The sequence below is a fragment of the Apteryx mantelli genome, chromosome 1 (assembly GCF_036417845.1).
Source record: "Apteryx mantelli isolate bAptMan1 chromosome 1, bAptMan1.hap1, whole genome shotgun sequence".
NCBI classification, from domain to species: domain Eukaryota; kingdom Metazoa; phylum Chordata; class Aves; order Apterygiformes; family Apterygidae; genus Apteryx; species Apteryx mantelli.
The window spans coordinates 138,202,346-138,215,545 of NC_089978.1; the positions used below are offsets into that span (position 1 = coordinate 138,202,346).

Sequence of the window (13,200 nt, forward strand, 5' to 3'; positions counted from 1 at the left end):
GGGACCTCGGAGAATCGCAGTAGTACATGTTAGGGGCCATCAAAAGGGCACATCTTACCACATAAGGGGAAATAATCTAGCAGATGAAGAAGCAAAAAAAGCAGCTTTACACCTATTGTCTGAAGGAAAAGAGGGGCCAAGATAAACTAGATACCAGGATGAGTTTTACTAAACAGGAAATAGATAAATTATGACAGATAGGAGCCCTAGAAAAAGAAGGTAAATGGGTGCTGCCCGATGATAGAGAAATTGTATCCAAAGGCGTAGCTTGGAGAATCATGAAAGAATTCCACCGACAGACTCATTGGGGAGTGCAAGCATTAGTAGACCAGTTTGGAACTAAATATATGTGCATTGGAATATATGACATAGCAAAAAGACTAGTGGGAGAATGTTTGACCTGTCAGAAGGTTAACAAGCAGCACCTCAGGGAAAAGGTCCCAGGGGGACGGTCAATAGCCAGGAGACCGTTTGAGAAAATACAGGTTGACTTTACAGAACTCCTGAAAGTGGGCAGGTATAAATACCTATTAGTTATAGTAGATCATTTAACTTACTTTGTAGAAGCCTTTCCCGTAGCCCGAGCAACTGCGAAATCGGTAGCCAAGATATTGTTAGAAAATATCATACCCCGGTATGGGAATGTATTGGTCATAGACTCAGACAGGGGGCCACATTTTACATCCAAGGTCATTAAAGAAACATTAGATCCTTTAGGAATCGAGTGGGAGTATCACACTCCCTGGCATCCTCAAAGTTCAGGAAAGGTAGAGATGAATGGGGAAATAAAAAAACAGTTAACGAAGCTAATGATGGAAACCCAGATGAATTGGATCAAGTGTTTACCCTTAGCTTTGTTGAATATACGAACTCAGCCCAGAACTGACACAGGAGTCTCCCCTTTTGAAATGTTATATGGGATGCCATACGATTTAGAAATACCAAAAGAACATCCTAAAGTAGAAGAGAGATTATTACAGAAATATGTTACAGAGCTTATGAAGAGAAGACAAGAATTGATAAAGAAAGGACTAATAGTACAGAGACCTCCACTAGATGTAGCTATTCACCGAGTTAACCCTGGAGACAAGGTTTTAATTAAAACCTGGAAAGACACGTCCTTGACTCCCCGCTGGGAGGGACCTTTTCTTGTCTTACTTACCACAGACACTGCTATTCATACCGCAGAGCGAGGATGGACACATGCTAGCAGAATTAAAGGACCGATTTCAGAATCATCGTGGGAAGGCTTTGGAAACCCGGACAATTTAAAAGTAACCTTTAAGAAGAAACCTGGAAACCTCGATAAGTGAGACCACATTTTGTAAAACCTAACATAGTATTTGTTATAACCCCACATTGTATTTGTTATCCCTTTGTGTGTTATGCATGTAGGGTTTGTAAAGGGAAGTAGTGGACTCATTGTTAGTACGGGTATCTCCCTAGCGGCATTTGCCGCCCTTGTTATGACAAAATTAACTTATTGGACATTAAAAGATCTTAAGAAAAGATCGGTAGAATGGTAGGAAGCCTTTGTTAAAGGAGTACAACCTGAGAAAGGTTGTACCCATGCCAACCACCCCGATCACATAAGGCTAAAATTAAAAACACCAATTGTAGGTGGACTGTATGTTGGGTGTCTCTCTCGAAAAAACTGGGGAGCCTTTCAAATCAGAAAGGCACATAAAGGAGGTTCCCCTGAAGAATACGGCTGCTGTTGAGAAGACGGTACACCCTGCTGCTCTGAGCAAAAGAGTAGGCAGAGGAGACAGAGACGTATAGAAACTGTGGGGATTGAGGCCGATAAGCCACCTCCTAAGCAGGAATACCTAAACTTGTAAGACCCAGACTTCTAAAAAGCCTCAAAGACACTTGACATCATGGGTTGTCCTTCCAAGAGTTCGTAAATATCCGTTAACCAAACCATGGGTCCACTACTCCTCTGGAAGATGATTGTGCTAGGCTCGTTAGGAAGACGAATCCAAGGGGAATATAATGTACACCAACTCTTTAAATGGTCATTAATAAGATGGGAAGATCAAAAAGTGATCCAAGTACGAAGTGTACCCGCGAGCCCTACATTCACCCCTACCTTGTGTGAATTGGTACCCCGAAAGCCATGTTTGAATCTAATAGGATTTTACTTTTGTCCTCGTTCCAATCCTGGACGAGGATACTGTAACTACCCAAACTCCTATTATTGTGCTTATTGGGGATGTGAAACTATAGCCTCTGATTGGACTCCAGGAGCAGGGCCAGATAAGTTTTTATCAGTGGGATGGGGGCCTTCTGGGTGTAAACCCGCCAAGAGGGATTGGTCAGGGGGATACCCACCAATCCATAATTTTGGGTCGGATTGTACACATTTAATGATAAATATCACCCGTCCGGAAGATCCAGGATGGTTTTTGGGAAAGACCTGGGGAGTCCAGTACTGGGAGGCTGGGACAACCGATACAGGTGGATTAATTTTCATGAAGAAAGAAAGGGTGCGACCCAATCCACAGGTAATAGGGCCGAATTTAATTGTTAAGGGAACAGGATCAAGAATCAAACCCACGAGAGCGATCATGAATCTGACAAGTATTCCTATGAGCCGCCCCATGCCGAAAGATACTGTTGTAATCTCAGAAAGTAAAGCCACAGAGAGGGTAGACAATCCTCTGTGGAAGGTTGTGCAAGCAACCTACAAAGTATTAAATGCTACAACCCCTAGTATAACTACCCATTGCTGGTTATGCTACGACATAAGACCCCCTTTTTATGAAGCAATAGGAGTAAATATGACATATACCTTAAGCAATGATCCAGCTTCACAGTGTCAATGGGAAGATAAGAAGAGGGGATTGACTATGGAGCAAGTTACAGGAATAGGAATGTGTATTGGCAAAGTGCTAAAATCAAAGAAAAAGCTGTGTGGATCTATATCATTGCAAAACCACATCCCTAAAAATGGATGGGCTATTCCTACCAAAGGAACTAGATGGATATGCTCAAAAACCGGCCTGACTCCTTGTGTCTCCTTAAGGGTGCTTAGTGAGTCCCAAGAATATTGTATACAAATAGAAGTAATTCCCAGGATCGTGTATCATCCGGAAAATGTGATATACGATCATTGGGACACTTCTCATCTGGTCCGAGTAAGGAGGGAACCAATCACCGCAATTACTATAGCCACCTTACTGGGCCTCGGGGCAGTAGGAGCGGGAACCGGAATTTCCTCCTTAGTGATGCAACAGCAGAGCTTTAGCACCCTACGGGCGGCTGTGGATGAGGACTTAGAACGAATAGAAAAATCCATTACAGCTTTAGAAAAGTCATTGACATCGCTATCAGAAGTAGTGTTACAGAACAGAAGAGGGATGGACCTCTTATTTTTGCAACAGGGAGGATTGTGTGCAGCCCTAGGAGAAGAATGTTGTTTTTACGCGGATCATACAGGAGTTGTCAGGGATACTATGGCAAAATTGAGAGAAGGCCTTGAAAAACGTAAAAAGGAAAGAGAAGCCCAGCAAGGGTGGTATGAATCATGGTTCAGTCATTCTCCCTGGCTAACAACCTTATTGTCTACCATCGCGGGCCCATTGGCTTTACTAGTACTAGTGTTGACCTTTGGACCGTGTATAGTAAATAAAATAATTAACTTAGCAAAAAGCAGACTCGAAGCTGCCCACCTACTGTTGATAAGAAGTCAATATGAACAACTAAATGAAGATGAGAGTAAGCATAACCCTATGCTCTCCCTGGCACAGGAGGTTGCTCGATTTGATGAACAAATTAGAAGGGACCAAAACAAAAAGGGGGGATTGTGATATGTGCTAATTTGTTACATCAAAGTGAGAAACAGCCTTGAAACATCCTGAACTGTGATGTGTGCTAATTGGTTACATCAAAGTAAGAAACAGCCTTGGGAACATCTGTGGGAACATCCTACATCCTGTGGTGGGGGCATGTACCCTGCCTGAGATAAGGGAGTTGAGATAGCGAAGCGGCAATGTTAGTTTAGATAGCCTAATATGGTGATGGCGATGTCACACAACTGTGAAATATAGCACGACCTCGAAAGTTGTAAAATATATGCGTGACCTGAGGGTCACCACTCACAATGCAGAGGGCTGAAGAAGACCCCCTAGCAACAGCCAGCGCAACCGCAGAAGTTACAGGAAGTGCCACATGTACCCGGAGCTGGAATTGCATATAAGGAGACTGTGAGGGGGGGATTGCGCGCGCCGTTGGTGGAGCAGGAGACTCCCCGGCCGCCCAGCGCTGTTTTGCTTGCTTGTAACTTGCTCAATTATTTTATTAAATTGGAATTTATGCAACCCGGCCCGAGTGGTTGTCAATTTGTCGCGTTTACCTGTAACAAGCTGTGACTTCAGTTGTTGCAGTTTGGTAAACTCCTCATAGGCTTGAACCAGTTCCTTTGGCATAGGCTTCCTTGCTTGATTTTGTTTGCAATAGGAATAGAATCTAGTTTTCCTTAGGATGATTTTGTGAGTCACTGGCACTGTCAAGATTTTGATCTCATGAGAACATTAGAAATCAGTTCTGCAAGAATGGGAATGGCTTTGAGTCTAACGTGCATTTTTTTTTTTCAATGGCAGCACTGGGTATAGAGCCCCAGACTCATTGTCCTTTCATTTGCACTTCCTTAATGTCCTCCCCAATGAACTCAAGCAGCTGTGTACTTTCAGTGGTAGCTGAAAAATAACTCTTGTCCTGTTTCAGCTGGTTTGATTCCCCCATTTGGGTCAGGCTGTGAAATTATTGATGCTGGTGGCAAAAGAGCAGGGCTGTGCAGCTGATGGTGAAGGCTGAGAACTCTTTAAGCTTTCATAAGTGGCACTAGCTAGAACTTGTCACAGAACCATATCTATAGCTCTGGTTACATGTGTGAGTCAAAGTACCAGCTCACCATGACAAAACCAGTCTCCCTTCCTTTGTAAGCACCTGTGTTCTCATGCAGTTTCCTCTCTTCCCCCATTGCTCTTCATCTGTCACTCAGCTAATTGCACTATAAACTCCTGCAGTTTGCTAACACAGAAGAACAAAAAAACCCACCCTACTTCTTCTAGATTAGTTTCCTAGGAAACAGAACAGCCTGAAGGTAAGTGGCAAGAAAAGGGGAGGAAATAGGATGAAGGCATAGGATCTCCTCTTTTTGGCAGCAGAGAGCAGTTAAATTAGCTCATGTCCTATCATGAAACCATATTCTTAGCCACTTCAATTAGTTTCACTTTTAATTTCTGTATAAGTAAGGAAATTTGGAAGGAAAAAAAAAAACTTTGTTAAAGAGTCAATAGCATCTTCCTGCCCATACCTTTAAATGTAGTCTGGAAGTTGTTTCTTATTGTTCTTTTTATAGTGGTTATTCCAAAGGCAGGCTTTGGTTTGCATTTTGAAACATAAATGAAGTAAATAAACATCAAGATGCTAGTGTGACTTCCAGATTGTTTTTGCCTGGCCTCAAGATATAGCTTGAGCTGTATTCTAAAAGGGTGTGTGTCTAGATCACTAGGGGATATCCAGGTTCAGCGAGGAATTGTCTGGGTCCTGGTGTCACAAAACAAAGATGAATCTCTTCACACTTTTCTGTGTGCAAGGAACAGGGGGAGAATGTGTCCAAACTGTGCTTCACTTTACATGCCTTCTTTGTTAAATGTAATTCCCTAGCAGTTTTAGTTTCTATGCTTCTCCATGGCCTGCCAGTCTACTCACAACTCTCTTGGTTTTATTTTGTCTTTTTTTTTTTTTTAATCTAGATTTGCTCATAGACAGTGTTTATATGCCTTTTCCATTTCCTTCCAGTTCACTTACCGTGGGTGGTAGCTCAGCATTACTACCTTCTGTCCCTGAAAGGTCCATTAGGCAGAATGCAGATCCAGACTACAGAAAGCACAGTCAGAAAGTAACTTTTAGTAACATCAGTTTGAGAAAGATGATGATGGATCTGTTATAGGTAAACACGACAAATTGACAACCACTCGGGCCGGGTTGCATAAATTCCAATTTAATAGAATAATTGAGCAAGTCACAAGTAAGCAAAACAGCGCTGGGCGGCCGGGGAGTCTCCTGCTCCACCAACGGCACGTGCAATCCCCCGCTCACAGTCCCCTTATATGCCTGTAACTTCTGTGGTTGCGCCGGCTGTTGCTGGGGGGGGGTCGGGATGAAGGCAGGGGTCTTCCTCTGCGTTGTGCGTGGTGCCCTTCAGGTCGCGCGCATACATTTCACAATACAATATCGCTCTGCTGGCTCAGTACAATCATTGTGGTGATAGCCCGTACTTAGTGCCTAGTTTCATGGTAAAATCACTTCATGAGTTGATAGCCCGTACTTAGTGCCTAGTTTCATGGTAAAATCACTTCCCGAGTTGATGTAACAAATTATCACCTATCACAGATCCACCTGCTTTATTCACCTGCTCAGAAATGAGAGTATTATCAGGTGAGATTAGTAGAGAAGTTGCTGTGTAGCAGTACTTATTAGCTGTCATCACTGTGGGTGGAAACTGCAATACTATATTTGGAAGCATATTTATATATTTGAGCCTCCTACAGCTCATGTATGTCTTTTGCCTCTATTTGTAGCTGAGACATATGTGCAAAACCCTGCGAAGAAAAAGAGAGTGAAAGATGCAGCCGTAGTGGCCGGCGCCTCATCCCTCCTTTGCAGTACTGGTGTGGAGAACGGCAAGTTTGGGATCAGGCAATGATTGTTAGAGTAGAAGAAGGTGGAACAAACTATTTAGCTGAAAGAGTGGTAAGACTCTTTTTAATGCAGTTACTGAACTTTCTTTATCATTTACCTGATAGATGGTGGGTTTTGGTAGAACATGTGCCTCTTTTTCAGCCTGTAATTCTTATGACTGGAACATCATAACTTGCAGGCTTATGAAAAAGCTTTAATTTAGCTGAATTAGTTGGGAAAGCTGGAGTGAAGAGACTGGTTTCAGTAGGTTTACTGTAGAGCTTATGGAGAGAAGGAGAGCTCAACTAACAACTGGAATTAGGTACCCAAGTTTGTTTTCTAAAGCTGGGCAGTGTGAATATCACCCACCATGTCATTTTTTTTCTGTAAGCTAGTGGATGTGCAGCACTGAAGCACTTCTTTACTGTTATCCAGAAAAGGTTCTTTAATGTGGCAGGCATTCAATGTTTTTTGTTGTTCTTTCTCTTTGAGTTGCAGGCCTCTGAAAGCAAGGGGACTAGCTCAAAAACCTGTTATCACACTCTTGTAAAACGGAAAAAAACAACAGAAGTAAAAGAACAAACTGGATGCTGTAATCTAGGTAAAGAGATTATGATTTAAGTGATTATCTCTGCCTCTTTTACTTGAGTAATAATCTGAATTCCTTTTACAGATTTTCAGGGTTGAGACTTTGCAGTCTTACTGCCTGATGCAGAGTAGCTCTGTGATTGACCATAGACTTGAAATCAGTATCATCATATTCTATTCCTGTCTGTATTGCTAGTTCTGTGAGCTTAGGGAAAAGGCTTGAGATTTGCTTCATGCGTCTGATCCACTCCTCTGCTAGGCCTATGAGTGCCATGGATTACTAATGCTAAGGAGTGGTGTGTTTGAGCCTGTGCATTGTATATCTGAAACTACTCCTGACTTGTGCATACACAATTTGCTTAGCATAAGGACAGGTGTCTGTAATATCGGATGAAGGAGTATGGCCTCCTTTGTTAGATTAAAACACAGATGTTGTATTAAATTCCCCTTGTCAAAGAGACAACAGAAATCCTAAAGTTTGTCACAGAATCATAGAATGGTTGAGGTTGGAAGGGATCTCTTGAGATCATCTAGTCCAACCCCCTGCTCAAGCAGGATCACCTACAGCAGGTTGCCCAGGATTGTGTCCAGACAGCTTTTGAATATCTCCAAGGATAGAGACTCCACAACCTCTTTGGGCATCCTGTTCCAGTGCTCTGTCACCCTCACACTAAAAAAGTGCTTTCTTGTGTTCAGACAGACCTTCCTGTGTTTCAGTTTGTGCCCGTTGCCTCTCGTCCTATTGTTGGGCACCACTGAGAAGAGGCTGGCCCTATTCTCTTTACACCCTCCCTTCAGATACTTCTACACATTGATAAGATCCCCCCCTCAGTCTTTTCTTCTCCAGGCTAAACAGGCCCAGCTCTCTCAGCCTTTCCTCAGAGGAGAGATGCTCCAGTCCCTTCATCATCTTAGTAGCCCTGTGCTTTACTTGCTGCAGTAGTGCCACATCCCTCTTGTACTGGGGAGCCCAGAACTGGACCCAGTACTCCAGATGAGGCCTCACCAGGGCTGAGTCGAGGGGAAGGATCACCTCCCTCCACCTGCTAGCAACACTCTTCCTAAGGCACCTCAGGATACTATTGGCCTTCTTGGCCACAAGGACACATTGCTGACTCATGGTTAACTTCGTGTCCACTAGGACCCCCAGGTCCTTCTCAGCAGAGCTGCTTTCCAGCAGGTCAGCCCCCAGCCTGTCCTGCTGCAGGGGGTTATTCCTCCCTCGGTGCAGGACCCTGCACTTGGCTTTAATGAACTTCACAAGGTTCCTCTCTGCCCATCTCTCCAACCTGTCTCTCCAGTCCTCTGGTGTATCAGCCACTCCTCCCAGTTTCGTATCATCAGCAAACTTGCCGAGGAGGCACTCTGTCCTTTCATCCAGGCCATTGATGAAGAAGTAGAAGAGGATTGGACCCAGTATTGACCCCTGTGGTACACTGCCAGCTACTGGCCTCCAACTAGACTTTGCAACACTGATCACAACCCTCTGAGCTCTGCCCTTCAGCCAGTTCTCAGTCCACCTCACTGTCTGCTCATCTAGCCCGTACTTCATCAGCTTGCCTATGGGGATGTTGTGGGAGACAGTGTGGAAAGCCTTCCTGAAGTCAAGGTAGACAACATCCACTGCTCTCCCCTCATCTACCCAGCTAGTCATCCCATCGTAGAAGACTATCAGATTGGTTAAGCACAATTTCCCCTTTGTGAATCCATGTTGACTACTCCTGATCACCTTCTTGTCCTTCCTGTGCTTAGAGATGGCATCCAGGATGAGCTATTCCATCACCTTTCCAGGGATGGAGGTTGAGCCTGACTGGCCTGTAGTTCCCTGGGTCCTCCTCCTTGCCCTTTTTGAAGACTGGAGTGACATTAGCCTTCTTCCAGTCCTCAGGCACCTCTCCTGATACCTGTGTCCTTTCCAAGATGATTGAGAGTGTCCTTGCAATGACATTGGCCAGCTCCCTCAGCACTTGTGGGTGCATCCCATCAGGGCCCATGGACCTGTGGATGTCCAGTTTGCTTAGATGATCTCTAACCCGATCCTCCTCGACCAAGGGAAAGCCTTCCTCCAGACTTTCCCCTTGGTCTCCATGGCCTGGGATTTCTGAGGGCTGGTCTTATCAGTAAAGACTGAGGCAAAGAAAGCGTTCAGTACCTCAGTCTTTTCTCTATGCTTTGTCACCAGGGCCCCTGCCCCATTCAGTAGGGGGCCCATGTTCTTCCTAGTCTTCCTTTTGTTACTGATGTTTTTAAAGAAGCCCTTCCTGCTGTCCTTGACATCCCTTGCCTGATTAAACTCCAAATGGGCCTTGGCCCTCCTAGTCACATCCCTGCCTGCTCTGACAATGTTCCTCTAATGCTCCCAAGTGGCCTGTCCCTGCTTCCTTGTCCCTCAAGTAATGCAAAAAAAAAAAAAAAAAGGTGTTGCGGGACAGCAGATCACCTTACAGTCCCAGACCATGTGGGTTTTGTGTGGTGTGAGGAAAGGGAGGAGGAGGAGGAGGAGAAGAGATTTACTGCATGACTCCACAACTTGTCTTAAAGATCAGAATTTACTACACAAGTTACAACGGTACAAAGCAACAATTCTTATTAACAGAAACTTAGCTCAACTAGAATACTTATTTTCTAATTACACTGAAAGTTATGCTAACAGTAACTACTTAGTAAACAGAAAAAGATAGCTAATTTATACTAACAGTAACTACCCAAACGAATGAACTAGGCAAACCAGTTCTAATTGATCTTACCCACGCATTGCCTCAGCAGCCAACATACACTCAATCCCAGGGAAGTAACTGTGGGAGGGCGTCCCCATCCTGAGGGATTCTGCAAATTGTCAGACCCACTGTCACCTGTGAAGAGCTAAAGACAGCCTCTGAGGCCAACCTATTTATACCCTTCATGGGAAGGTGGAGGTACAGTCACTAGGCCAGTTGCAGTTCTCTTCATGCAGGCGCAGCCCCTAGCTTTTGGCTGCTACAGGGTTCACCTCTCCTCTGTCCTTGTTATGATGATCACGCCCACAGTCATGAGGTGGGCAGGATGGCTGAACACCCCCAATGGCAGACTAGCTGCCTTGAGCACTCTTCAGCTCTGAAGTAAGGAGTTTGAGTGACTGCGAATGACTGCTTTACTCTTGCAGTGGTGGTGACAAGGAGAGATCCCATAGCTGGGATAAGGAGGAGTTAATTTCAGGCCACAATAATTAACACTGCCCCAGCAGTGAGAGGAAGCTTTGCTTCTCAAGGTCCTGGTGCCCAAGCAGGCTTATCTCAAAGTCTTGACATCCTCCCTTTTGGAGTGTGAGGCACAGGAATGCAGGTAACTGGCACCAGATGGTGGGGGGAAGCTGGGACTATCCTCCCACAGATGGGAATCAGGAGTTGGCATGTCATAAACCTGTTCCAATCCTGTTTTGCATTCCAAAAATGTTTTCTGTATGAAAACATGTGCAAGTGTATGAAAGTGTTTGGAATGCAGACAGCAAGCTTTCTTACCCACGCCTGCCAAGTGTTCCAAAGTATCTCCTTCCCTGAGATGAGAGGAAGCAGGAAGATGAAGAAAGCAGTGAATGAATGCGAATTAAGAAAGGATCCCATTTGATAGACAAAAAATAGTGTTTCCGCTGAGAAGCAATCAGAGTAGTGAGGGCAGAAGCACACAGACAGGCACTGTGAATGGAGAGAACTGTGTGTAAAAATAAATAAAGATATCAATCAGTATTGAAGAAAGGAAACTGATAAAGTGGGAAAGAATATCTAGAGTGGGGCAGATGTTTATTAAAGCTGAGGTGAAGAGACTGCTCCAACTTTTCCCTTCCTCCTACCTCTTAAATGAGCATAGGGCAGAGATGTTCAGTCAGAGATGCGAAAGGCTCTCAGTTGCTGTGAGTCCTTTCTTTGGTTTGTTGTATAGCTGTTTGCAGAGCCTGCAGATTAGGTGGTTGCTCTCTGCAGTTTTTCCTCTAGGCAAAAGAGGGAAGAAGAAACTATCCTGTTTCCTTGAATTGGAGCAATTTCTTCATCAAAGCTCAAGATCATGAGAAATTGAAAGATGAAATAGGAGTGGGATTCCTCTCTCCATCACTTTTTATTCCTTGCTTGCCAAAGCAATAATTGTGGCTCTTCGATCCAGCATACTGGAGTTTTACACCCTGTCACAACTAAAACTCTTTCTTGGTCTTGGTTTGTGTTTTGTTGTTGTTGTTCTCTGACTCTCCCCTCCTATTCCAGGTCCACCAGTAGTAAGTGGTGTTAATGTGCCATCACAGAATCACAGAATCACTGAGGTTGGAAGGGACCTCTGGAGATCATCTAGTCCAACCCCCCTGCTCAAGCAGGGTCACCTAGAGCACATTGCACAGGATTGCATCCAGGCGCATTTTGAATATCTCCAGAGAAGGAGACTCCACCACCTCTCGGGGCAACCTGTTCCAGTGCTCTGTCACCCTCACAGTGAAAAAGTTTTTCCTCATGTTAAGATGGAAGTGTCTGTGTTTCAGTTTGTGCCCATTGCCTCGCGTCCTGTCGCTCGGCACCACTGAAAAGAGTCTGGAGCCATCCTCTCGACACCCTCCCTTCAGATACTTCTACACATTGATAAGATCTCCTCTCAGCCTTCTCTTCTCCAAGCTAAACAGGCCAAGCTCTCTCAGCCTTTCCTCATAAGAGAGATGCTCCAGTCCCCTAACCATCTTTGTGGCCCTTCGCTGGACTTGCTCCAGTAGTGCCACATCCCTCTTGTACTGGGGAGCCCAGAACTGGACGCAGTACTCCAGATGTGGCCTCACCAGGGCTGAGTAGAGGGGCAGGATCACCTCCCTCGACCTGCTGGCAACACTCTTTCTGATGCAGCCCAGGATACCATTGGCCTTCTTGGCCACAAGGGCACATTGCTGCCTCATACTTAACTTGGTGTCCACCAGCACTCCCAGGTCCTTCTCAGCAGAGCTGCTTTCCAGCAGGTCAATCCCCAACCTGTACTGGTGACTGGGGTTATTCCTCCCCAGGTGCAGGACCCTGCACTTCCCTTTGTTGAATTTCATGAGGTTCCTCTCTGCCCACCTCTCCAGCCTGTCCAAGTCTCTTTGAATGGCAGCACAGCCCTCTGGTGTATCGGCCACTCCTCCCAGTTTTGTATCATCAGCAAACTTGCTGAGTGTGCACTCTGTGCCTTCATCCAGGTCATTGATGAAGAAGTTGAACAAGACTGGACCCAGTACTGACCCCTGGGGGACACCGCTAGCTACAGGCCTCCACCTAGACTCTGCGCCGCTGATCACAACTCTCTGAGCTCTGCCATTCAGCCAGTTCTCAATCCACCTCACTGTCCACTCATCTAACCCACACTTCCTGAGCTTGTCTATGAGGATGCTATGGGAGACAGTGTCAAAAGCCTTGCTGAAGTCTAGGTAGACAACATCCACTGCTCTCCCCTCATCTACCCAGCCAGTCATTCCATCATAGAAGGCTATCAGGTTGGTTAGGCATGATTTCCCCTTGGTGAAGCCATGCTGACTACTCCTGATCACCTTCTTTTCCTCCACATGCGTGGAGATGGCTTCCAGGATGAGCTGCTCCATCACCTTTCCAGGGATGGAGGTGAGGCTGACTGGCCTGTAGTTCCCTGGGTCCTCCTTCTTGCCCTTTTTGAAGACTGGGGTGACATTGGCTTTCTTCCAGTCCTCAGGCACCTCTCCTGTTCTCCATGACCTTTCAAAGATGATGGAGAGTGGCTTAGCAATAACATCCGCCAGCTCCCTCAGCACTCGTGGGTGCATCCCATCAGGGCCCATGGATTTGTGGGTGTCAAGTTTGCTTAAATGATCTCTAACCCACTCCTCCTCCACCAAGGGAAAGTCTTCCTCTCTCCAGACTTTCTCTCTTGCCTCCAGGGTCTGGGGTTCCTGAGGGCTGGCCTGAC

At 45.4% G+C, this 13,200-nt stretch overlaps 1 long non-coding RNA gene across 1 annotated transcript; it reads left to right on the forward strand.

Annotated features, from left to right (window-relative positions):
* The first annotated feature begins 6,736 nt into the window (after positions 1-6,736).
* On the forward strand, positions 6,737-11,554 carry LOC106489561 (uncharacterized). The gene is made up of 3 exons (XR_001293418.1): positions 6,737-6,762; positions 7,183-7,291; positions 11,511-11,554. It is a non-coding gene; the product is annotated as an uncharacterized lncRNA (long non-coding RNA).
* The last annotated feature ends 1,646 nt before the right edge of the window (positions 11,555-13,200 follow it).